General features: G+C 43.6%; 1 protein-coding gene and 2 long non-coding RNA genes across 3 annotated transcripts in view; 1 reads left to right on the forward strand and 2 right to left on the reverse strand.

The window, feature by feature from the left end:
- Positions 1 to 14,137, reverse strand: LOC125619976. The gene is made up of 2 exons (XR_007351554.1): positions 7,995 to 14,137; positions 1 to 7,495 (listed from the first exon to the last, which is right to left on the reverse strand). It is a non-coding gene; the product is annotated as an uncharacterized LOC125619976 (long non-coding RNA).
- The window catches only part of Ankh (ANKH inorganic pyrophosphate transport regulator), a 134,650-nt gene that overhangs the window by 97,252 nt on the left and 12,608 nt on the right, over positions 1 to 24,790 (reverse strand). The gene's annotated exons all lie outside the window — the stretch shown is intronic.
- Positions 8,192 to 24,790, forward strand: part of LOC125619980 — a 20,892-nt gene continuing 4,293 nt past the window's right edge. The window contains exons 1-2 of the long non-coding RNA XR_007351559.1: positions 8,192 to 8,213; positions 17,746 to 17,750. This is a non-coding gene — a long non-coding RNA (uncharacterized LOC125619980). The remainder of the gene's footprint in view (positions 8,214 to 17,745; positions 17,751 to 24,790) is intronic.

Genomic DNA, 24,790 nt, shown 5'->3' on the forward strand with positions numbered 1-24,790 from the left:
ATTCAAAAAATTCAAGCTCAAATATCAGTGACATTAGGTCATTTAATCTCTATGGTTAAAATACTAACTGCAGATCCAAATAAGGGACCTAACTGAGTTTTCAAGGAAAGACTAAAGAGCAGAGGTGAAGACCCTAAAGCCACTTTTTCAGATGAGTGCAATGTATGCATGGTTAATCTGAGAAGCAAATAAATCAAAGTAAACCCAATGACAAAGTACACATGATGTGTGTTTTTCCATGCACATGAGCATTAGATCTTCTAGACAAACCACCCAGCTCATGACCAATTAATGGGAGCTGGACCAGGACAACTGGACGTCCTGTACTGAATCAAGCCCTTTATATACAGGTTTGCAATATAGCTAGATTTGGCCTCCTCTAAATAGAAAACAGAGTAAACAACTAAAGTTCTCTCAGTACCAATTTTTTTTTTTTTTTCAGGTTACGGATTAAAGGGACAACAAAGAAGATCAACTAGCAACTTTGTTAATCCTGCCTGTGACACTTCATTAACTCACATTCTGTCGTGTGGATTAATGACTTCTCTGTGATTCAGTTTCTTCATCAAATGTGGGATAATTCTTATAGCCATCTCATAAGAGCTACAGTGGGAATTAAATCAGTTTAATCTTATTAAAAAAGATCAAACAAGTACATAAAGTACTTAGTATTTTGGTGCACAGTAAGTTCCCTGTAGATCTTATTTTATTCAGAATGTAGCTGGATTCCCACATGAACATTATAATTTGCATGTTGCCTGCCAGATAAGGGCGATTTTAATATGAGTTCTTAAAATTAAACTGAAAAATCTCCCATGATTTTTAGTGAAACCATTAATGAAGTGAAAATCGTCCATTGGCTACTGGTTTATCCAAGCTCTCCTCTGCTTCCTGGGTGCAGAGTTGAACTACATTTTCCAGTTTCCTCTATGGTTAGGTGAGGCTGGGGAAAGGTGAAGGAACTTATGAAGGAATGGAGCCAACGGAATGTGGGAGAGGTAGGAATGAGGGTCTGCCCCCCAAGAGCCCCTGTGCAACCCTTCTTCCCCACCTGCTGGCTGGATTCTGAAAATGAGTGCAGAACCCAGAAGCCCTAAAATACGGAACTATTGTATTCAAAGACTCAAGATCCCTGGGTGTCTATATGGAGACACATCACCCCATATATCTGGGTTGTTTCAAAAACAAGAAAGAAACTTTTATAATGCTGAATACTTGAGAAGTCAGCACTGTGGGCTCTTGTAGTTAGCATAGTCAAATATATGGCTTTTCCTTCCTTTCCTCCTTAGGCACAACTCAAATGCATTTCAGTAACAATAATAGCGAATACTTTTATTATGTGCCAAACGGCACTCTAAGTGTCTTACACACAGCCATGCACCTCGTAGTACATTTTGGTTAACAATGGATTGACTGCACATAGGACAGTGGAGCAATAGGCTAACCCAAGTAGCCTAGGTATATCTTAAGCTATGCTGTCAGTTCTGTGCAAGTACACGCTAGGATGTTCATGAAATGATTGACAAAATTGGCTAAGGTTGCATTTTTCAGAACATAAATGCTTGTAGCTGAAAGACACATGACTGTGTCTTTAAGCTTTAGAATTTCTCCAGTTAGGAATTAAGAGTGTTGGCTTTGGTTTCTATGCAGTTTTTGCCCTTTCTTTAAGGGATCTCTTTATCTCCACAGGTCTCCTGAGTTAGACACCACAATGCCAGTTCCATCTGTAGCCCAAATGGGGCACTCCACCACTGAGCCACACCCCCAGCCCTGTTCTGTATTTTATTTAGAGACAGGGTCTCACTGAGTTGCATAGCACCTCACTTTTGCTAAGGCTGGCTATGAACTCTTGATCCTCCTGCCTCAGTCTCCCAAGCCACTGGGATTAAAGGCAGTGGTCTTACACCATTCTTGATTTTGATCAACTCTAGAGAAAGTGCTTGGCACTGAAATTCAAGTGGGAACACCATTTTGGAATTGAGACATTTTTAGAGATCGTTTTTTTTCCCTTGAATGCCTAATCTTTACAAATTATCAGCACGCATTCAAACATCCACTGAAAAAGAATTCTGACTTCTCCCAAATCAGCAAATAATCAATAACAATACCTGGGCATCCCAGGGTCACAGAGGATGACAGGGGTGATCAGAGGCCTGGGGAAGTGGCCCTGGGCATTTTGCTGCAAATTTATGGGTGAAATCATAGTAGTTCCAGGATGAGGAAGTCAATGCTGTCCTTCCTGGAGTCCCCACTCTGTTGGAGTACTGAGAAAGGGAGCCTGGAGCCTGGAGCCTGGAGCCTGGGGGTTACTCAAGGGCTGGTTTGTAGCTCGTCAGAGTTCCACATGGGATGCTGCATCATGGGCCAGCATCTCTTCCAGAGCTTGCCACTATGCAAGGGTTCTCTGGAACCACAAATCGCAACACTGTGCAGGCTTAAGTTGAAAGGAAACAGATTGTAAACATACCACTAACCGTGTCATTAAATAGTAAATCTTATTGTTAAAAAAAAAAAAAAGTCCATGAGAGGCTGCTGCCTGAGTTTCAACACAGTTTTGAGATTTATCACCTTAGACATGGTTCAGCATATGGAATGATCAAAGTCACAGTTTCCTTTGGGTTACATTCTCTTCACCAGAAGACAGTCACTTCAGCACAAAGTGTGTCTCCACAAAAAGTAAAAGGAATGCTTCAGCCACCTCTCCACTAAGCTATACTGTGGAAACAACTAGATAGGGGTCACCTCGAGAGTGACCAGAGGACCAACTTTGAGGGTTTGCAGGGATGTGGAACTTTCAGTGCTAAAACCAAGCTAGTTTCAGGCAAACCAGGACAATTGGTGGCTTCTGAATGTCAAGCAGGCTAGATGCTGGGGGTAAAATGGCAATTCCATGCTATACCAGTGAGGGTCAACCTGATGCTTTCCTGAACAGGGATTATGAAAATCATCAGTGGGAGACAGTTTGGGGAAGAGGCCAGCAGCCCTAAGATCCTTCACTCTTCTGGCCATCTTGGTTGGGTTCTCTTGGTTATGGCCAAACTAGTTTTCTAAGTTAGCCATGTTGCCTTTTATCACTACAGCTGCACACACACACACACACACACACACACACTCATTCCCAATCCACATTTAAATATCCTAACCCATCAGGGAATATCTTTCCAACCACTTCCTTCCCCCACAGCCCAGAGGTATGTTTGATTTGGCCTCTTCCCGGGGCACGGGGGCATGCTTTCCTTACTTCCTATTCACGTTGTCCCATCCTTGGGTTATTTGGGTCTGTGTGGGTGATTGTAAATGGCACAAGGGAGCCAACACTGGGGGTAAGCCACAAGCAATATATTCTCCGGTCTGATAGAGCACCGTGCTAGGAAAACATGCTGCCCAGTGAGCCCAGGAATAAAAGAAAATCATTTTGAAGGGCAGCCTCAAATACACAGGAAAACTTCTATGTAACAATTTCCGCATCCACGCCCATTTAAAAATACATGCTTACGAGTCATCCTTCAGTTGTGCCCTTGGTCTGTCCCAGGACTGAGAGTGTATCATTTAATGAGGTGCTTTCCAAGTTAAAACACTGGACTTCCCTCACATTAACTTATCCCTCCATCTATCCTACAGATCAAGAATAGATAAGGTGACTAGAAATTGCTAAGCCAGAAGCAACCACATGTGATAATTCTTTGATTTATACAAAACAGCCAACTTGCTACTATTGAGAACGATCACTTTAGAGGTGAGGCTGGTGTTTACTTGTCTGAAATTATTATTTGATTATGAGATGATGGACTCCGATGAGAACACTGGGCTTATTTATGAATTCTATCTTATTTATCCCGAGGATTATAAGGACAACTTATGCTGTCTCAGGTCCCTGCCTAAAGAAAACACAGGGAATGGGCAACAGCTCTTCCTCTTTAGTGAGACTCTGGGAGGAGGTTTTCTCGACACACATGATGTGTAATGGCTGGGCAGCACTAGCTTGGCAGCAGTGAATTCTAGCTCGCACGTCAGGCGTTCCTGTTGATCTGCTGCATGAGAACAGGCAACTCGCCCAAACACATCCTTCCTAAGCATTTGGCAGTTTATTTATAAAGTAGGGATTTGACACTTTTTCCTTTCACGTCTCAGAGCCTGTACCTATTTGTACAACTTTGACATTTTCCAGTAGAAGCTGAATCTGAACTGCACGGTATATTCAGTTTTTGATGGTTTGATTGGATTATTTCTGGAAGCCTGACCACCACGATTGAGAAAGAAAAACAGGAGATGCCTTGGCATCTCTTTATCAAAATAAGCTGTCTCTGGTTATCCACAGTATGATGGCAGCTAAAAATGAATCAACCTGAGTTCAAATCCTGGCTTTACCACCTATTAGCTATGTGAAGTCTCTCATTTCCATAGCCTGCTTCCTCCTCAGAACACTGAAGGTAAAGAGATAATAGTGAAACATATTTCATTGAATCATACTGAATTTTTTACTAGATCAAGCAAGAAGAATGCTTACCTGGTAGCAAATAAGTCCTCCTGAATTTGGTTGTTCCCCTCTTTATAACAGATAAGAGGAATATCGACTAACTAAAACTGCAGTCAAGATACACGCTTGAAACTGCTCCTTCTGAATGACTGCCACATGAGGACCCCCCGCAAGTAACTCAGACCTTACAGACACAGACAGTGGACTTGGGCAATGTCATTTCTAGCTTATCCTTTTCCTTTTGACTTGGATACAGTGCAAGGCTGTATGTTATTTTAGTAAGCTGGTATTTTCCAAGAGCGTGTCTGGAGTCTGGGACCTGCAACATTTTCACAAGTATGTTTTCCATATAGATGATGTTTGACTCCATGGTGTGGGCCAGAAGAACCGCACTATGATAAAAAGCAAACTTGTTAGAAGATATCCCTGAGCAGTAACCACACTGACCAGTCACGTACTGCTTAATCTCTACTTGTGAAGTGAGTTTACCTCAGTACCTCACCTCAGTGCCTTAAGTAGCAAAAGGTAGGTAGAAGGTAGCTTGAGGCAGGGTGCTAGGGGTGTGGCTCAGTGGCAGAGTGCTTGCCTGGTGTGCTTGAAGCCCTGGATTCAGTCGCCAGCACCACAAAAAGGAAAAAAGAAAAAAAAAAAAAAAGGTAGGATGTTGCTTCAACAGTATGGAAACATGGTGATGTATTTTGCAGGTTATAGTTAACATGTACATCCCTGCTAGAACAGGGGCCTGTGTGGTGTGACAGGAGTGTGCCTCAGGTCCCTCTCTGGCCACATGTGGCTCCTACACCTACCCAGGGACATTGGAAACTGCTGGCAACTAAATTGCCATTTCAGACCGTGGCCTTATAACCTAAAGAAGGCCTCGGCTGAAATAAAAGATGCTCTGAGTGAAGGATAACCTTGATACAATGTATTAAATTTCAAAGTGATCAGCTCTCAGTGATCAGGACCCCAAGATAAATAGGTCATAGGACAGTGGTTTCTGACAGGCAGAGAGACACAACAAAGGTCTTGAGACTCAATGGTGTCCAGAGACGATAGTTTTCATGGGAAGCCCCAGGAAGCCAAAGGAAATGATGATCTAGCTGATTAACTACTACCTGACAGAATACCTGGCTAACAGAGGAAGTGGGGTGTGCCCTGAAAAGGTGCTGCACAGACACTGGACTTGGGCAATGCCATTTCTAGCTTATCCTTTTACTTTTGACTTGGATACGGTGGATCCCTTATTAACAACCAGCCTCCTCACCTGTGCCCAGATTGACCCTATATAACACTTGGGCAAGTAATCCAAAGGAGTATGTTTGATATCTGTACATTTATATTTAAAAGCCAGTCTAGACTAGTGGGTCAGAGTGTGAACCCTAGGGCTAGATTGCAGTCTGCACCCCCACCCTGGTTCCTCAACTTGAACTTACTGTGGACTTTAGATTCCTTAAACTCTTTGTGTTTTACTTTCCTTACTTATTAAACAAAACAAAACAAAATAAAAAACAAACAAACAAAAACCTGCCTCAGCATTGTGGAGAGAAAGAAATGAGCCGAGATACACAGTCATGGGTCACTTAATGATCAGGATACGTTCTGAGAGATGTGTCACTGGGAGAGTTTGTCATTACAAAAATGAATATCACAGAATGTTTTTATGCAAACTAAAATGACTACAGTGTCACTAGGCTACATAATTGCTAAGAGACCACCATCATATACAGTCAATGGTTGGTTGGAATGTCATTATGCGGCACCTATTTATAGCAGTGATTACCATGGCCTAAAGGTACATACAGTCCAGTGACCAAGGAGGGCCTGCATGATGTCCTCCTGTGGGAATCCCATAGCAGGAAACCATCTCTGCTGCAGTCAACCAAACGCTGCCCAAACTCCACCACAGGTCCAATTTTCACCTAAGACTTACTATCTACAGCACGCACCAGGCCACATACGCAACTAAGGTATTTGCAGAATTGAAAACAATCTTTCATCAACTAGAAAATGAATCTTGCTAATTGAGGGAAAGTAGTTACCAAACGATAGATTATTTCTCATTCATCACCAAATTAAACAGTTAACAAAGACAAGGAAGAAAAAGAACAAGGATAACTTTAAAGAATAAAGATTAATAATTTAGGAAAGATATATATATATTTTAAAACATTTTCTAAAATTTTTTCTGGGAATAAAAATCTTTGCCCAGTGAAATTTCCAATTCTCTGTGGTATTTCTCAACAGTTCATAATATCAACTGTGCCAGTTCTGCTCAAGATCACAGTGAAATTTCCTGGCAAACCCCTTCCAAGAAAAGGAATTTTTAGATAATAGTGTTATACCAAATAAATGTTTAAAAAAATATTTTCTGGTCTGAGAATCATACTAAGATATCAGTCTTTAAGTAGTGACCTTTCCAAAATAATACATAATTCAAAAACTTTTTTTAAAAAAGCAGAAACATTTAAAAGTGATTAAAAGGTTGCTGCCATGGACATAAATTTTATTGTCTTGGTGAAAATTTGACAGCTTTCCAATTGAAAATAAATATTATCTCAACTATTTTCATGTGTTATAAGCTCCAAAAACAAACTCAATGAAAGAAAATCATTCCTAGATTGTAAGCAAGCAGTAGCCTTTCTAAAAAATCCAATCACTAAAGTCAATTCTCCAATTGCCAGTTAACATTTCAAAGGGTAGTTACAGACAGGTGGAAGCAAAAACCAAACAGATTATATTTAGAAAAGAAGCTGATTTAGAGACCTGTTTCATCTAGAATTAATGGGATAATAGGTTTATTTAAAAGTGCTGAAGGAGGAGATAGAGTGGGTAAGCTTCCAACAAAGGTTAAACTAGGTTTTAATTACTATGCATGCTTCGTTTTCTAGCTTGTACCCAGTACTACCTGCATGGCTTGTTGGACTGTTGGAAATACGATCTTTACATATACCATCTGGAGCCAGGAGGCTGAATCAAGGTTCAAATGAGGATGTAAGGATAGCTGTTCCACTGCACATGCTATGAAAAAGAACATGACTATTATTGAGACACTGAAATACCTAATACCTAATACCAAATACCAAATACCTAATCTTTTTGAAAAGGAGAAATTTAATCCACAAAAATTATTTCCAACCTGCCTTCCAACAGACAATTGAGACCTGACTAGCCATAATGAACTGAGAGAGGATTTCTGGGGCCTACTGTCTCCATCCATCCAGGGGGTCCCAGTGCTGCTCTGCTGGGCGCTGAGCTTGGCCAGCCTGCTCTGTGGGACACTCCGTCAATGGCTGCTGTTATCCCTGTGGTCTCGGATGGACTGCTCAGCAGCACACAGACCATCACAAGGTAACGGTTCCTTGCTGCTGCGGTAAGGCCGGTGAGGGGTTGTGTCTTCACATTCCCAGAGGCAGGTGAAACACCCACTCCACCCTTATGTCTCAGCATAGCCACATATTTTGGACTTTCTACCAGAGAACTAAAACTAAAGAGAAGAGCTGGCTCAACAATGAGGTACCTGTCTCAGTAGAATAGTCTGACGCCTCTGCTCTGGAAAGCTCAGGTCTCCAGGTGGTTGTATTCACGCACAAGTTGTCGGCTACACTTGGTAATGAGTAAAGACTAGCAGAAGCTCTCATCTGCGCCCTGCAGAGCCTGTTGGGCTGTTAGAAAGCCAGTCTCCGAAACCCTTGGAGCAAGGGACCCGGAAACAAGATTCCTGCTCACTCTTTCCCTAGTCTGGGTATAGGATCCAGAATCAGTTCAGAATTAAGAAGGGGGAGGAATATGTTAGGCATTCACTGTTGCACAATGTCAAAGGCAAGTGGGGATACATGCCAGAGCCCTTCCAAAATAGCCAAGATGTTTCCTTTGCGGACGGGCCTGTGTTGGGCGTGAGGGAATGGGAGCAGGCTGGCCTATGGGCTCTTCTTAGCTTGTACAATACCATGTAAAAGAGCAAACCTCATGCAAAACCACACCGCTTTATGGATCATTCCTTCATTCAGGTAAGATCAATACTGATGTGCAAAGGCACTGTGGGGGTTCTGAGTCCTCGGCCCCACATTGCCTTCTCTCTTTTCAGCTGACTCAGAGCCAGCAGCGTGAAGGAGTTGGGAAACCAAACAGAACAGCCTGGGGACCATGGGGTCACGCTGACAGGCTCTCACTCTGCACCCACCTAGCCTTCAACAGAACGTACTCCCCTCCTACAAACGCACAGCCATCTGGAAACTGCAGAGGCAGAATGGAGGGATTCTGTACAAAATTTGGAAGTACAATGAAAGGACCGATGTCACAGTACAGAACATGAGCACTACTGTCTGGGCACAGATAAGAGTTCTGCAGTCTAACCCTGGATAAGTTATCGAACCAATTAACCTTAGTTTCCTCATGTGCAAAATGGAGATAGTCACGAGACCTGCATCACAGGGGGAAGCAGCCTTACAATGCCAAGCCCAGGCACCGTCACAAGTGACCACGGCCATTATCATCACTGATGCCAGCAACAGTAAAGGCAACCAGGCTCAAAGATGACAGGAGCAAAGGACATTGTTCTGATGGAGGAAAACCCCATATATTCTGGGGATTTTCTAGGAACTTAATCTTGAGATTCTTTAAAAAAATAAAATAAAATAAAATAAACCAACCCATTGTGAAGTCTTAGGCAAGTTCACTTTCTGTGCCTTGGTGTCCTTATTTTGAGAAAGGATGCCCACAGTAGTTGTCCCATGAGATTATTCAGAGGCTAAGTTGATACATTCTGGGCACTGGGAGCGGCTGGACCACAGTCAGGACTGGATAACTGTTACCACTGTTATCATTGCTCTTAAGAAGGCAGCCATAGTGGGAAAGAAGCTCTGTTTTTTTTTTTTTTTTCAATGTTACTAACATTAATAAATCACGCAGGATCATCATTACTTCTGATACTGGTATAATTCATTTTCATTTTTTACGGTGATACAGTCTTTAACAAGTTTTCTTTAAAAAACATTCTGGATTTGTACAGAGCTTTTTAAATTTTAAAGTGCTTCCACATATATTTTTAATTCTGTTGAGACTAAAGGAGATGATGTTGCCAGACGAGATGAATGTGGCACCTCTGGTAAAGCATCAGAATAATTTGTCTCTTGACAGAGTCTGTCCCATTGCCGAAGGAACCCTTTGAAAGAACTGACAGTTCCTGCTCACAGCCAGCCTGGTTCAGGTTAAAATGCTTCCCCAATCCAGCATTATTGACTTGAAACCCATTTTTACAATCGGGCCATTAATCTTGCAGATGCCTTGGTGTGTTTGGTAGCAAATGGAGCACGAATCCTGCTTTCCATCAGAAATTCTGATACCATAGTACCACACATTTTTGGCTGCTAAGATCCTGGCAGATGCTTCTGCTGGCTACAAGTTACTTTTCCTGTTTGTCTTTCTGCTAAACTAGTAGCCCCCTGCCTTGTTTCCTGACAGGATCACGTTCCGCAGCAGCAGTCCTCTCCAACCCCCCACAAACCACACGTCTCTCTGACTCAAGAGCCAAGCCCTTCTCAGGTGCAAGCTTGGAAATGGAAAGACCTGTGGTGCCAACTGTGGGCCACAGCAGCCAGGGCCACACCCCTGCGCGGGTGACCACAGAGAAGACCGAGGGGACAAGCAGTCACAAACAAGCAGGCCCTGGGGGCTTCCGGTCCATTCCAATGTGACTATTTTATTTGGTAGTTGACTCTTAACACACTTTCTGATACAGGAAACTTTAGAAACAGTTTATTTTGTCAATAAATCTCTTAATGAGCGTAACAAAACACTCCGCGGTGTGAATTTTTCTGCCAGTATATACAAACTGCAGGTGTGCCCAGGCAAGCACCCAGCCAAGTCCCTTCTGGCCCCTGAGTTGTGTGTCTATTGGCCAAGGGACAAAATCACTATCCACACGAAGGCAACGATCACTCAGGGCCTGAGCCCTGGGAACCAGGGGTTTAACGACACCATACCCTCTTTCCCCAATAACCAAGTGAAAAGTGATTCATAAAAATCTGAGCCATGACCCTTAAGGTGATTCTGACTCAGTTATTCTACTAGATCTTTACCTCACTTTTAGCAAATTGAGCCTCATGCTGGGTTAGCTCAGTGTGGCCAATATCTTAAAAGTAAACCAGGGCTGGATGAGGGATTGATGTGTTTGGAACCACCACGGCCACCTTGCCTTCTCACCTCCTGAACTGACTCCTTAGGCTGAGGCCTGAGTGCTGAGTTCAGGAAAATGTGGACTGATGTTTCATTCCTGGAGAGGGAACAATTACATTATTTTATTTTAGTCCTTAATATCAAGAGTAGTGAAGACAGGTACAAAGAGCGCTAACATGGATAAATTGAAATTTTATAAGGTGAACACACACACACACACACACACTCACACACACACACTCACGGTTTTGGCTTTGGGTCTCACTGGGGCTTCTTGCAGCACAGGACTCACAGTCACTCATATCAGTGACTCTGACATGGCCAAGCCTCTGGCCTCATCTTACAGTTTTATCAGAACAACAACAAAACCCAGATTCTTTTCCCCCCTTCAGTATAATGAAGGACTTTTGTTTGGATTTGTTTCCAAGGCTGACGAGATTTTGATCAGTCTCCAAACTCATGTAACCTTCATGCTGAAATCAAGGCTACAAAGCGCCAAGCCCTAGATTCTCTTTTTTCCTAGAAGAAACTACAAGACACTGGATGACAGGATCAAACTCCTAGTGACACTGGGGTTTTTTAGCCTTTCATCCTCAATATTCTAATTCTGCACCATGAATAAGATACTTTATGCATGTCAGGGATGTCTGTGGGACCCACAATTTGTTTTAACCCAGGAAGGAATGTAAAAATAGAAGACCATTCACTTCCCATCAGAGGTCGAAACTACCTTGACTGGCACTTAACCAACAGCAGAACCAATCACAGAAAGTCACCTGTATCTGTCTTTTCTGTGCTTGAACCTAATAAATGTCCTGGTGGTCTTCTCTAAGACATTCAGCCACACCCCTCTCTGAACAGAGATCATCAGGATGAGTAAGGAATATATGAGAAGTTCTTCATGTTTTAAGAGGGGCATGGGTAACAGGGGACTGCACATATTTTCCTCCTCATTGCACCTCCTACCAACCATCAGGTTTGCTAATGAAGAGACCCCAACACCTTTTATTCTCGACAAGTGGAGGGTCTGAGCAGTGCAAGGAATTTCCACATCTTTAAAAAATATCAGCTTATTTTTTCTCTTTCTTTATCCAAAATGAGGTTTAAAGATTTTAAGGAAGGAATGTAATATCATTGTCGCAGGATATATCTGTCTACCACTTTCCATTTTGCCGGAGAACAAAACCACATTAAGAAAGTTGCTTCTAGAAAACAAAATTGCCTCTGCTATGGTTTTCTGGGAAGGAGACTGTAGAACATGGAAAAATCTCAAACAGATTCTCCTCTGGATTCAGAGCTCCACCAAATTTTGACTTTTCTAACTTGCTTTCTACCATATTAGATTTGGGATCCAAGGTAAATTGAGCTGTTTGTCTTGTTGATTTGTAACAGGTGTTCTAATGGTTTGTTAAGTTGCCCGTTTTAAGCAAAATCCAATGCTTAGGAATTTGCTTCATAAGATGGTTTCTAGAAAGGACAAAAGACTTGATTTAGCAAGTACTGCATTTTAAAAATTCTTTTAAAATTCTACTGATACATCAGGTTCAATGGCTCCCCCAGCTAACTAACGACACCCTGGTAGCCTTGCTCATCACCGGCCCAAGAAGAGGAGACTCCTAAAGGTAGCCAAGGTGCATCCTGGAAGGTGACTTCAAGGACACCTACAGATTTGGACAATGACTGGATAAACAGGGGATTTCTGAGGGAGTCACAGAAAAAGGACCCACACTGCTCCACATCATGGGCTGTTTGCTGTTTTGTGACCTTCCCTGTGACTGCTCTGCCTTCACCCCACAGAACACATCTGGAACCGTCCTGGGAGCTTGGAGGGGGACGTATGTGACTAATACATAGGATCCCTCACATGCAATACCAACTGTCACTATGGAGGGGACAGGCTTTACTGTCTTAAGTGGCTCTGAGGAAAGAAGATGGTGAGAGGGATGGAAAGTCGACATACCAAGTTTTGTTAAAAAATGAAAGAAAAAAACTTAGGTCTTTTCAATCTGGTCAGAAAGGGCTCCAAGAGAAATGATTAATGCATGAAGTGTGTGATCATTTTTTTCTTTCTCAAACTTTGTTTTTCAATCACGAGGAAGCACACTTACCATCTTTAGTGTAAAGTCTGGTGACACTGAGCATATCACACTGCGGACAAGCATCACCCTGGGCACCTCCTGAACCTCTTCACTTGCACAACTGACACTCCACCCCTGAAACACCCCCAGCTCTGCCGCCCACCATTCTACTGTCTGTTCCTATGGATTTGACTGCTCTAAGTACCATGTGTGAATAAAATCGCACAGTATTTGTCTTTGTGACTTATTTCACTTAGTACGGTATCTTCAAGGGTTATCTATGTTGTAGCATGTGTCAATATGTGATCATGTCATTCACCAAAATCTTTGTATTCCAGAATTCAGAGAGAATTCCAAAGCTCTAATGAATGAGTTAAAAAAAAAAAAATAAAAAGAATTTATGGCTTACAAAGGGATAATAAACCCTGACCAAGCACCACCCCAGGACACTGGCATGGAGGGTCTGAGCCAGTTCAGCAGCATCTGTGGATTCCAGGACAGTCCTTGTGGCTCAGTCCTGGCCAGCAGGTTAGGCTTATAGGACACACATCCCTTCTACAATCTCCCCTAGGGACTGGCTATGTCTCCATCTGCACAAGACTTGGGGAAACAAAAAGAAATGGACGGTCCAGACTTACAGAGTGTGAAAGGCTTCAGTTCACAGCAACCTGAGAAAAAACTCAGCTAAGTTTCTTAGGCTGGACTTGAAATGGGCCACGCCGCAGGGGCAGGAGTGGGAAGTCTTCTGCCCAAGTCTGAAGGACAACGTGGAAGTCCCTTCTGTTCACTCAGTGCTTGTGAGCCTGGCAGAAGCATCCAGTCACACATGAATGGTGACTATCCACCCTTTCTCTTCTTGGTACAAGCCAGAGCAGAATGTTCTGAACATTACAAGTAGTACATGTGAAGATTCCTAGATAGGAAACCTGTCCACCCAACCAGCTCTGCATCGGCAGGCTCTGTTCCCTCCTTGGCTGTGCTGAAGGGCCACAAAGCCTGCTCTGAGAGCTTCAAGGTAAGGGGCCCGTGAGTTGAGTTGTGGCCAGATGCCGGGCAGTGACTGAGGTCCACAGACACTGCCTCCCAAGTGTGTTAACTACCTACAGCTCAGCAGCAGAAGATCTCCTATGTGGGAGGCCCACTAGCACAGACTGCATCTGTCTCCCCTTCTAATTGGTGTGGCATCCTCGGTCACTCTGTGATCTGGTTGCCTAGGTAACTCCAGACGGTAGCCTCAATTTTTAGGGCGCAAGTGACTGTGTCTTTGTGCCTGGGCGTGCCTTCCCACATCCCCATGGGTGGAGCTACGTTCACCGGTTCCTTTGTCATATTACCCCTTGCCCTGTTTAGGATAGAATGTTCCATGGAAGTGCCTTTTGCGTGTCCCCTTCTCTTACTGTGTCCTTGGGTGTGGCCTACCCAGATGTCAGTCAACCTGCTGACAGTGCACATCATGAAGCTAGACTCAGCCCCCTGAAACTTGACCCCTTGCCTCATTTGAATGGCTTCTCCTCAATAAAAGGGGTCAGCACGTGCTCTCTCTCTCTTTCTGCGGACCCTTAAGGTCAGAGGAGCCGTCATAGCACCCCCAAAGAAAAAGGTATTTCTGTCTCTTGGGTGGTTATTTCACACATCCCAGTTAGCCTGGTCCCCCTGGAGTGACCCCTGAGTGTTTTAGTCGTGTGCAACCCGGCCCTCCTGGGCCGCTCAGTTCCCTAAGAAGTCTGTTCCACTGGGGTTCTTGTTTTACCTAAAGGACCAGACCCCAACAATGAGCCCCCTTCCCAAACTACCATCAGGGATCAGCCAAAGAGGAGAAAACAAAGGTGCGCATCTGAGTGTCACAGAAAAGATGAAGCTGGAGCAAGACCAATACTAACCCTGAGCAGGGAATCGGAGGAAACTCAAGATCAAGGTGGGCTCTCTCCCCTTTTCTTGTTCTGACAGCCCTCCCCTGACTTCCTCCACGTGCTCTGGCTCTCGGCTTATTCTCTGGGTGAGGGAGGAGATGAACCATCACCACGAAAGAGTGGATAAGAACATCAGTAAGGATAAGTGGATAAGAACATGAGGACAATAACGAGGTTCCGACTCCAGCGGCAGAGCTGCCACAGCACCCTTCACACAGGGAAGTGACCGTGAGCAAGGAGCTGTTTTAGATGCCCAAATGTGATCTTTCTGTACCAGATACCACATTACGACAGCATCACGGTAGAGCAGACGAGTAGATGGACTTTGGATCAGAATCACTTTGTCAGCTGGATGGCAGAGATCTGTCACACTCTGCCTCGGGCCACAGCTTCCAGGAAATCAGATGCAACCTAAAGCCTACTTTTTAAAATGTCCCAATAGGCAACCCTTATCTGGTGTACCTCTCTGATAGTCCATACTCTCTCTGAGCAAATAGCTTGTTTGTTTTCAAAAGGCACAATTTTGTTCCACTTCTTACGTTTCTCTGAACTTACTGTTGACCTGAGGGGTTTCTACAGAAACAACAGCATTTCAGAGCTTTGGCCAAATGTCCTGGCTACCAGTTTCAAAAGAAGCAGTCAAACTTCCATTCTTTCTCATAAAGACATTAGGACATTTACTGGACATTATTTTTACCTAAATTGCAGTCTTCTAGTACTCTCCTTGCCCTTACTCTGCTAAGCCTTCACTGTGGCTGCGTAGATTTCATTAGGGCATCTTAGCTACAATTCAGAGATCTAGAGAAACAGCAGGAATCAAAGGTAGCCATGTATTCTCTCTCTTTCCAATTGCCCATGGAAGCTAGATGTAGGTGCTGCTTAAAGACAAGCCTCTTCCACCATTTCTAACCTACTTCACAGTGGCACAAAAGCAGGTGCAGATTCAGGAGGTTGGTTGGCACTGTGCTCAGACCTTACAGATTTTTCATATTCATTTTCAGTCTGAGTTGTTTTTTTTTCTGCCTTTCATGTTCCCCCACTTTTATATGTACGTAACAATCTTTTTTGCCTTGGCCTCCAGAGAACTCTAAGTTTCTGGGAGTCTTTCAGGAAAGATTGGAACCACAGAGTTGGTATCAATTTTCTACTTAAAAATGTTTCTTTGGGGAGGGGAAGAAATTTCTACCAACCTATCATATTATCAGTTTCTTCCTGCAATTCTATTCCTGCTTACTTAAGCGTGCAAGGAAAAAAAAAAAAAAAGGAAAGAAAAGAAAGCCCTTTCTCTACATCTGAACTTTCAAAGACAACTTTTCTTAATAAGACACCTAACCATTTAACATCCAGATTAATGGTGTTGATAGGAGTATGCTTTCCAATAGGACCCCTGCCCCTCAATTTTACTTTTGGAAAGAACAAAAATGAGTATTGTCTTACCTACTTAATTAGTAAATGTGCAAAGAGTCGAGTCTGGATGAACAAATGAGCCCAGAGCTGTCTTTCTTCCCTCTATCCTCTGCCTGCCTGAAACCACAGTGTAGAGGTCTGAAGGTGTCACTATTGGCAGAAGAAAATCTGTTTTGTTTGTTTGTTTTTTAAACCTATCTAGCTTCATTTTTAAAAAAAAAGACAAGAGAAGATAGCAGAAAGTAAATTAAACAAAAAGATCTGTGTGTGTTTAGTTGTGTTGGTGCAGGAAGAGCTGTTGTGGGAGCTCCTTGTAAGATTTTAGTGCCTCTTGCCCTCTCCAAGTGGTCCCATAAGCTTACAGGATCTTCTGAGCGCCCTCCATGAGGACTGGAAAAGAAGTCACTCTGGGTCCAGTCCTGGGAGGAGCAGCACAGAGCCGGTGTTTCTTTTGGTTTCCAACCTGCTGAGGGAGCCAGGCAGGCAGAGCCTCATTTGATTCTCCCCACACTGGCTCTCAGGTACATGAGAACCTTTAATGACGCAGGATACTGGCCAATGACCACGGGTGCAAGATGACTAGCTAGAGTCAAAGGTGATACATTTCTAAACCAGTTCTGACAACATGGCCACAGAAAACCCCTGTCTAGGCTTTTCACTAACTCTGAACTTCTGGTAAACCTCCTATTTTGATGCTAGGAAGTGGTTATGATTTTAAAAGTTTAAAGACTGTCAACTAGTGTCTAAGAAAACTATTTCTACTAGTCGGGTATTTTTCAAGGCAGTATTTCCATAAGTCTCCTTGAGTTGTCCCTGCAGCAGACAATGTCCGGACACTCCTCTTGCACAGAGCAAAGTTAATCATGGCGTTTACAGGCATTCAGTCTAACAGCTAGTTGAGTTTGGACTATGACAAGACATGGACTACAAGATTTATTGAAGAACCGACTTTATGAGATGTTGAGTCACTCGGTTTTTTGTAAAGGATTTGTCTTTGAACTGTTTCCCATGTGGGCAGTGGAATGGTGGGGACTCAAGAACAGATCGCAAGGCTCAGGTAAGCAACTGATTGTCTCCTGAGCTGTCCTGACCAGAGATCACTTTTATATCATCCAACACAAGTAACTTCTGAGAAAGTATGCACATCTGACACACAGTGATAAGTCCTGCTAAGATTAACATTCAAGCTTGTGATTTTCAAACGACAGTCTACAGGTTGCCTTGTAAGGTGCAGGGCACCTCGTCACAAGCATCGGGTTGAGGAAGGGAGCTGAGAAACCTCTGTCAACACAAAGTTGTTGACAGAAGAACAAGGTGCACTATCTTATTTTCAACCAAATTGGGGACAAAGTAGACACCTTGAAATGAATGATGAAGTGGCCAGTATAAAAAACATAGAGGTCACTAAGGAAAAAAAGGGGCTGTTATTGGTTTTGAAGAAGTCTCCTTTGCCTCGGAGCTGAAGGGTTCTGCGATGCCTGACTGCAGAAGACCCTGTGGTCCTTTGGGACCCGCAGGCTGCAGCAGGACAAGGGCAAGATCACAGGGTTGCTAGGTGACCAGGGGCTGCAGTCAAGGAGGGTGCATCAGGGAACAGCTCTGGCAGGGCTGGGCCTGGGTTTCAATAGTCCTTTGGATCATAACCGCTACTAGAGGCCACCTCAGCTGAATGACAATCTGCTACTGAGGATTGGCAGAGCAAGAGTCAATTTATTCTGTACCTAGAGATCTGTACCCAGTCTCCCTGACAATAAAGAAACTTTATCCTGCTCAGTGTAGGAGAACCACAAACTTTCAAAGAACCACTGCTCATTACATTAGGACACTACGAGAACAACAGAAAATTCAATCGGTATTTCAATTTTATTTTTAAGACTTATTTTCAATGAAGTTGAAAACTTTGTCACTAGTGTACCCTTCTGTATTAAGCACTAATAATTATCAGGAAGAAAACAGCTTATCATGAGGGAGAGGTAAGTTATAAATTAAGAGGCTGCCTGTCCTCCAATCTTAGGGGAGCTTTATTTCCGAAGCCCCACTGCTGCTTTTAGAAAACAAATCCATGCTATGTTTCCTAAAGTCTTATTTTTGCATTAAAAAAAGAAAAAAACCTGAACTTTATCCCATTTTAAAAATAATCTGGATTATTTCAAACAGTCTGTAAGTATTTTATACCATGCTCAGGGAAACCTCAAACAACAGAAAACCATCAAAATGTTGCCAAGGTTATGTAACCAATGATTTAATAACTTTAGAAAGGAAACATTGGTTTTAAAAATAATCCCAAACAAGTAGGTATTACTGCTCTGGGTTGGGGGGAGGGGCGGGGTTTTGGTTTACAAAACAGTGCTATGTTGTAAAAACACACCATGCTGATTTCTGCCCTTTTCCCTCCGGGCTTGCACCTCTACCCAGGCCCTAAGGGATTGGCTCCCGGATCAGCTTTCTTCTTTGCCAGACTTGTCCACAGGTAAGTCCCAGATAAGCTTTCTTTCATCATGCCATCTGGGCTTGGGGGAGGGAAAGTGTTCTGGTTCCGTTTCTGAGCATCCTCTTTCCCTTTGTGGAACTGTAAGTGAGGCAACAGAGTCGGAATCCCTTCACCAGAGGGCTTTTCCCTGTGCAATGGGAACTACGTACAGGTAGTCCAAAACCAGGGCTGTCTGCCTTGCCTGCACAGAAACTACCACAGGTTACTCAGCTACGCGTTAGATGGTGGGCGGGGGGGCTCTGTAAGAAGTATTTATTTGCTGGATATCAAATCACTGTGTCCTCAGTGTTATTCTATGTCCAGGTCCCATTGCTATGACGGATAATGGCACACTGAAAGCTTCTTGGTTTGGCCACAGCCATCCTGATGACTTCAAGTACAAAGTGCAGCACAGAATGCTCCTTACCGGGAGACAGCGGTGACACGGTAACAACTCTTCTGATTGCTCCTCGCATCTGGTCTGTTCAGTCTATGGAACCACAGTGGCACAGGACAATCCCTCTGCCCCCCCCCCCATAGAGATTGGTACCTGTCAGTCAAATAAGATTGCCACCCAGGAAGATCCTGGTCTCATAGTCACCTGGATGTGCATGCTCAGGAGAAGCTGGTTTTCCTTGTGGCCTCAAGGGCTGGGTGGTCCTGAGCCTTCTCTGTATCCCTGTCCCCTTTATACTCTCCCCTCCCCATGATAGACCCCCAGGGCTAAGACCTTCTCCTGAACAAGGAGCCCTTCCATAAGCCTCAAATCCCTCTGACTTTATTCTTTCAGGTAAAACCAAATCACATAAAAATCATGTTTCTTTTCACCAGAAAACAACTTCTCAGCCAGGCATGGTGGTGCATACCCATGATCCCAGTGACTCAGGAGGCTGAGGCAGGAGGATCATAAGTTTGAGGCCAGACTCAGCAACTAATTTTAAAAGGTCTGGGATTATAGCTCAGTAGCATAGAGCTTACCTAGAATGTGTGAGGCCTTTCTACTACAGTAAAAAGGGGGGAAAAAAGAAAGGCAGAAAAAAGAATTCTATTTCTCACCAAACACAAGAATAACTGTTTTTCGCAGGGGCTGGTCTCATTGGCACCTACATCAGGACCAGCTAGCAAATGTGCATACCAAGTCCAGCCACCATCAACTCCCCATCTGGTTGCAGATTCACACTGAGGGGCGCTCCTTGCTGGCTGGGTGGGAAGGAGATACCCAACTTGCACAGTAAGGTGCCGTCAGCTTCCTGGCCACATACCCTGTGCTACGTGTGTGCCAAGGTGTGCAGCGAGGAAAGCATCTAATAAACCCAGGGTGCCGTCCCTCCATTTAGACAGAAGCCAGGGACCTCTGCAGGAGCCGTGGCAAAATCACACTCGATGCCTCGTTTTTCAGGCAATGATTCACTCAGGCCTTTATTCGCTCAGCCCTTCTGACGTCCCCACCGCGCACCGAGTCCTACTGCAGAGGGAGCAGGAACAGGAGGGTAGGTGGGGTCCCCCGGCAGCTCTGTCCTTGGGCTCATGGGAAGATGGGGACAGAGCTGTCACATCCCGTGTAAGATGTGGGTACCATGGTCCTTCCCTGAAGGGTGGCACGGAATAAATGCGATCACTGCCTCCTCTGGAGCCGGCTGCTGGGTGGAGGAAGGGATTCAACACAGTGGCCACGGTGGGGGGAGGGGGGAACTCGTCAGAAACCAGTGAGGGCTTGGGAGGGAGAAAATCTTCCAAACACCTGATTTATGAAGAGGTGCTGAAAAGCAGGGAAACTGCCACGTCTGCCAGAAGGCAGGAAATCAAAGCCCCAGAGAGCTCACATCAGGTTTATTACTCACCTGGGGATTCGATTTTCAGAAAACTCTACTCAGAAAAGGGAAAGGGATTGTGCTCACGTTTGTTTAGGGGAGGGCAGGGGGCAGGACAGGCAAGACACAGCTCTGTGTGCGGAATGCTCAAGCAGACAGCGACGTATATGAGGACAGACCCCAGGAGAGCCAGGGCTGACCCCACAGGCGATGCTGAATCCTGCCGAGGCTGTGCAGTGACCAAAGCAGAGGGAGAGGAGGCTCAGGAGACCAGCACCCACAGAAAGAGAGGCTGGCTGTGGGCTGTGAGCCTGACTGCAGGCTATCAGCAGCTCTCTGCTCTCCTTGTCAGGTCTCTAGAACACCAAGACTGGATTCCAGACCCCTCCACAATGCTCAGAGAGGAGCTCTGTTAAGAAGCACCATGCAGCTGGGTGCGATGGCACACGCCTGTAATCCCAGCAGCTCGGGAGGCTGAGGCAGGAGGATCGCAAGTTCAAAGCCAGCCTCAGCAACGAACAGCAAGGCACTAAACAACTCAGTGAGGCTCTGTCTCTAAATAAAATTCAAAATAGGGCTGGGGATGTGGCTCAGTGGTTGAGTGCTCCTGAGTTCAATCCCTGGGAGCCCACTTCCTCACCCCCCCCAAAAGAAAGCAGCACCATGCAGAGCAGAAGGGAGAAGGTCCTCATCTTGAAGGAGGGAAATGAAGGTGGTCCGAGGCCAGTGGACTTTGCAGACATACCCTCTATAGACATCCTCTGGGGACAGCTTGCTCTCTTTCTGGGCAGGCCATTAGATTGTGAAATAACTGTTACATTTAATGAGAATATACTCCACAAACTGTGAAGTGCTCTACAAATGTGCAGTATGTACCAGGCAAGTAGGATAATGCTCATTTTGTGGCAACCTGAAATAAGAAATAAAATTAAAAGATTAAAAAAAAGATAAAAGAATGGGTTAAGTAATGGTTTTCCACACCCTCAGTTCAAAATCATTTGTCTTACATTGGAGATGATATGATTGATTCTCAAAAAAAAAAAAAAGTCTGGGCATAATATATATAACTAGATATTTCTTTTATAAAATGGATATGGTCCAATTATAAAAGAAGTTTTCACTTACCAAATTCCCATTTAAATATTGAATTTCCTAGTATATTTTGGTTCTCTCACATTAAATGTTTCTTTGCCCTATTTTGAAACACACACACACACACACACACACACACAGATATCTATCTACCTGTATATTTATCTATATCTCATTGAACAGAGATAATAGGTAAGCCTAAACTGATGGAGACAGGTGGGTGTTTTAAATTTTATTCTCAGTAGAAAGCACAGCAATAACACATACAAACTGAAATGCCACTAAAGGGGTGACTAAGGAAAATTAAACACAATATGGAACTGTTTGTAAAGTCTTGGAGATTTGCCAGGCACATACGATGCAATTAGGCCACAATGAATTACAGGGCAGGAACATGAATTTTAAAGTCCAAGTAGCAACTGATAGTGAAAATCAGAGCAAGCACTTCTCTAAGAAATGGGAGTTATTCCCAATACTAAGATATCTTCAGCTGCCTCTCATATGGCTCTAGCAGCAGAAGACTCACTGCTCCAATGCTTTAGACTGCAGCATGTTACAGGCAATGTCTGGTGACCCCTCAAAAAGAACATTCTTCCATGCAAATGGCAGGAAGCACATCCTCTTTCTTTTCCCACTTCCCATCCAGAAGACCCAAGCTGTCCTGGGTGCAAGATTAGCAGGAAAGCAGAAGTCCCAGCGTATCCTACGGGGCACTCCACCTCCCCAGGAGAACTTTCTCAGTCCCGCGTATGAATTCTACTACAGATCTGTTTCATTTCCATTCTCGCTTCCAAGTCTTGCCTAGGTTTCCCTCTGGGAGTTGCCTCCCATTCTTCTCTTAGTTCTAAGCCTTCAAATGGTTGCAACCACAGCTAAGAGTCACGTTCATCTAGAAGATCTCTGGATTTTATTTATCTGTGTATTTATTTATTGGTACTGGACACTGACCCCCGGGGTGCTCTACTACTGCATTACATCCCCAGGCCTTTTTTTTTTTTTTTGAGACAGGGTCTCGCTAAATTATCCAGGCTGGCCTTGGAGCCTCCTGCCTCAGCCTCCTGAGGAGCTAGGATTACAGGTGTGCACCCCTGAGTCCAGCTTGATTTTAAAGTAATCCAATTTCTAAGGCCCTTGACACCAAACCACCTCCCACAAACTATATCAGCACCTTACATGTTAATTAGAGCAACTGTTCTTAAAGACAAAAATATATATTTATCATTAATACTGTTTTCCCAATTACAACTATTCTAGCAGTGTGTTTTCTACCACTACTCAGTGTAATGTATTTTAATAATATTAGGGATTATACAACTATAGCAGAGTACTTTGGAAACCTAATCACAATGTATAACATTTTAATAGGAAAATGTATTCCAAATGAATTTTATGTCACTAATATTAAACTGTAGATAATACTAAAAACAACAACAACAAAACCCTAAAACAAAACTCTAAGGTGAGTCCATTCCCTACTGTTTACACAGCAAACATTTAATATACAGAAAGACCAAGCAAACCAAGGAGATTGTAAATTTAATTCCAAATGGTGTCTCTCTGCTGTCACCAGGAACCTGGTCCAACTGTAATATTATCCTTAGCAGAGCATGATGATGATGATGATGCAGATAAATTTGTTTTCTCCAGTGTCCTGGTGTATCCCAAAGCCAAATATTCACAGAGTTTTGAATTTTTTGTATCATTATTTCATTAAGGCATTGTTTGCGAACTGACAGTATTATAATAAGGTATTCTTATGTCTTAAAGGAATGAATGAATATTCACAGCATTTGCATTAAAGTAAAAAGAAGATCTAGAAAAGCTTGCATTTACATGAAATGTACTGAAGTTGTTGCAGGGAGAAAGAGAAATCCAGATACTAAGTATTTATTGTAATTGCCATTAATCACTTCTCCTAATTTGCAAGCGGTTTAAAATATTTCACTAAACCTATTAACAAGTTAACAATGGCTGAAATAGGACTCTTCACTCTCATCCAGCATTTAAAGCATTTGGTTTTGCCATCATGTACCCCTTCCTCTCCCACGGATCCATGGGATTCCAGATTGGCTTTCCAGTTCACTGTTATTTCCCTGGTGGTTACCACATACCTCCTAATTGGTCTCCTTGCCCGAGTCTCACCTCCTTCTAACTTATTAACCACACTGAAACCAAAGTTACCTGCGACATGCAAATCTGAGGCACTGCACCCTACTGAGAACACTTTAGCATTCCACAGGGCTCAGGATCCAGTCCTCACTCTGCCCTGACTGGCCCTTCCCCATGCAGTGTCCTCTTCCCCAGCCCTCCTCACTTCCTGTGCCTCTCCTCCTCCTGGTCCTGCTCCAAGCACACAAAGCATCATTCATTCCTCAGCTGGGACGCTTCTGCTTTCCAGAACAGGGACACACTATTCCCTTCAGGCCTCAGCTTGAACACAACATGTCCCTAACCCTTAGGACAGGTAAGGATGCCTCCAACAGAATTCCAGAGCAACCCGCTGTCCTGTCCCTCTTAGCCCCTATCGTTTTGCTGCTTATATGCCCTACAAGATAGACTTGATCGATGGCAATGGCTGCTTCTAACTTTCTCCCAAATTTTTATTTTTTTAAAATTTTTGAGATAGTGTTTCAATATGTTGTCCAAACTGGCCTCAGATTCCTGGCCTCCAGTGATCAGCCTTATCATAAGCAGCCGGACTACAGACATGCACCTCCACATCCAGCTCCCAAACTATCTTTAGTGATTAGTACTGTGCCTGGGACATTGTATAGTTGTCTAAGAAACTTCTGTTGAATGAATGAGTTCTTGAATGCACTCTTGCCTTCTGTGCTCCACATTTCCCAGTCTTTAACAGTAGAAAAACCCCAAAATGTGCATCAAGTGCCTGGGAGACTGAGTTCCAACTTTCAGTTCACTAAGCAGGCATCATATGTTGTTTCAAAACACCTTGGTGTGTTACTGTTCTAATTGTTGATAAAATTAAGAAAGGTTTGGTCTTATTTGTGCATCTCGAAGAGAGGAGGGGGGGTCCATGGAATATGTGAGCAACTCCACTGCCATTTTTGTATCACAAGCAGACTATAATAAAAAGAAAATTTAACATTTCAGAAAGCAAGCTACTTAAATCCTAGTAACTCAATTAAGGAAGAACTCTTTTGAAAAAATCTAGCCTTAAGTGTCTTTTCCCCAAAGTTGGGGGAGGGGGGGCGGGGAGTGACAGACTGACATATAGGCTACAAAATTCAAGTGTTCTAAGCATCTGTCATTTGCATGGTTCTGCCTGTCCCTAACCCAGCTGGCTCTAGGTTAACAAATCCCCTTAATGTGAATCCCTGAATGAATTAAAAAAAAAAAAAAAAAAAAAAGGG

The sequence above is a fragment of the Marmota marmota genome, unplaced genomic scaffold (genome assembly GCF_001458135.2).
Source record: "Marmota marmota marmota unplaced genomic scaffold, marMar, whole genome shotgun sequence".
In the NCBI taxonomy this organism is placed as follows: domain Eukaryota; kingdom Metazoa; phylum Chordata; class Mammalia; order Rodentia; family Sciuridae; genus Marmota; species Marmota marmota.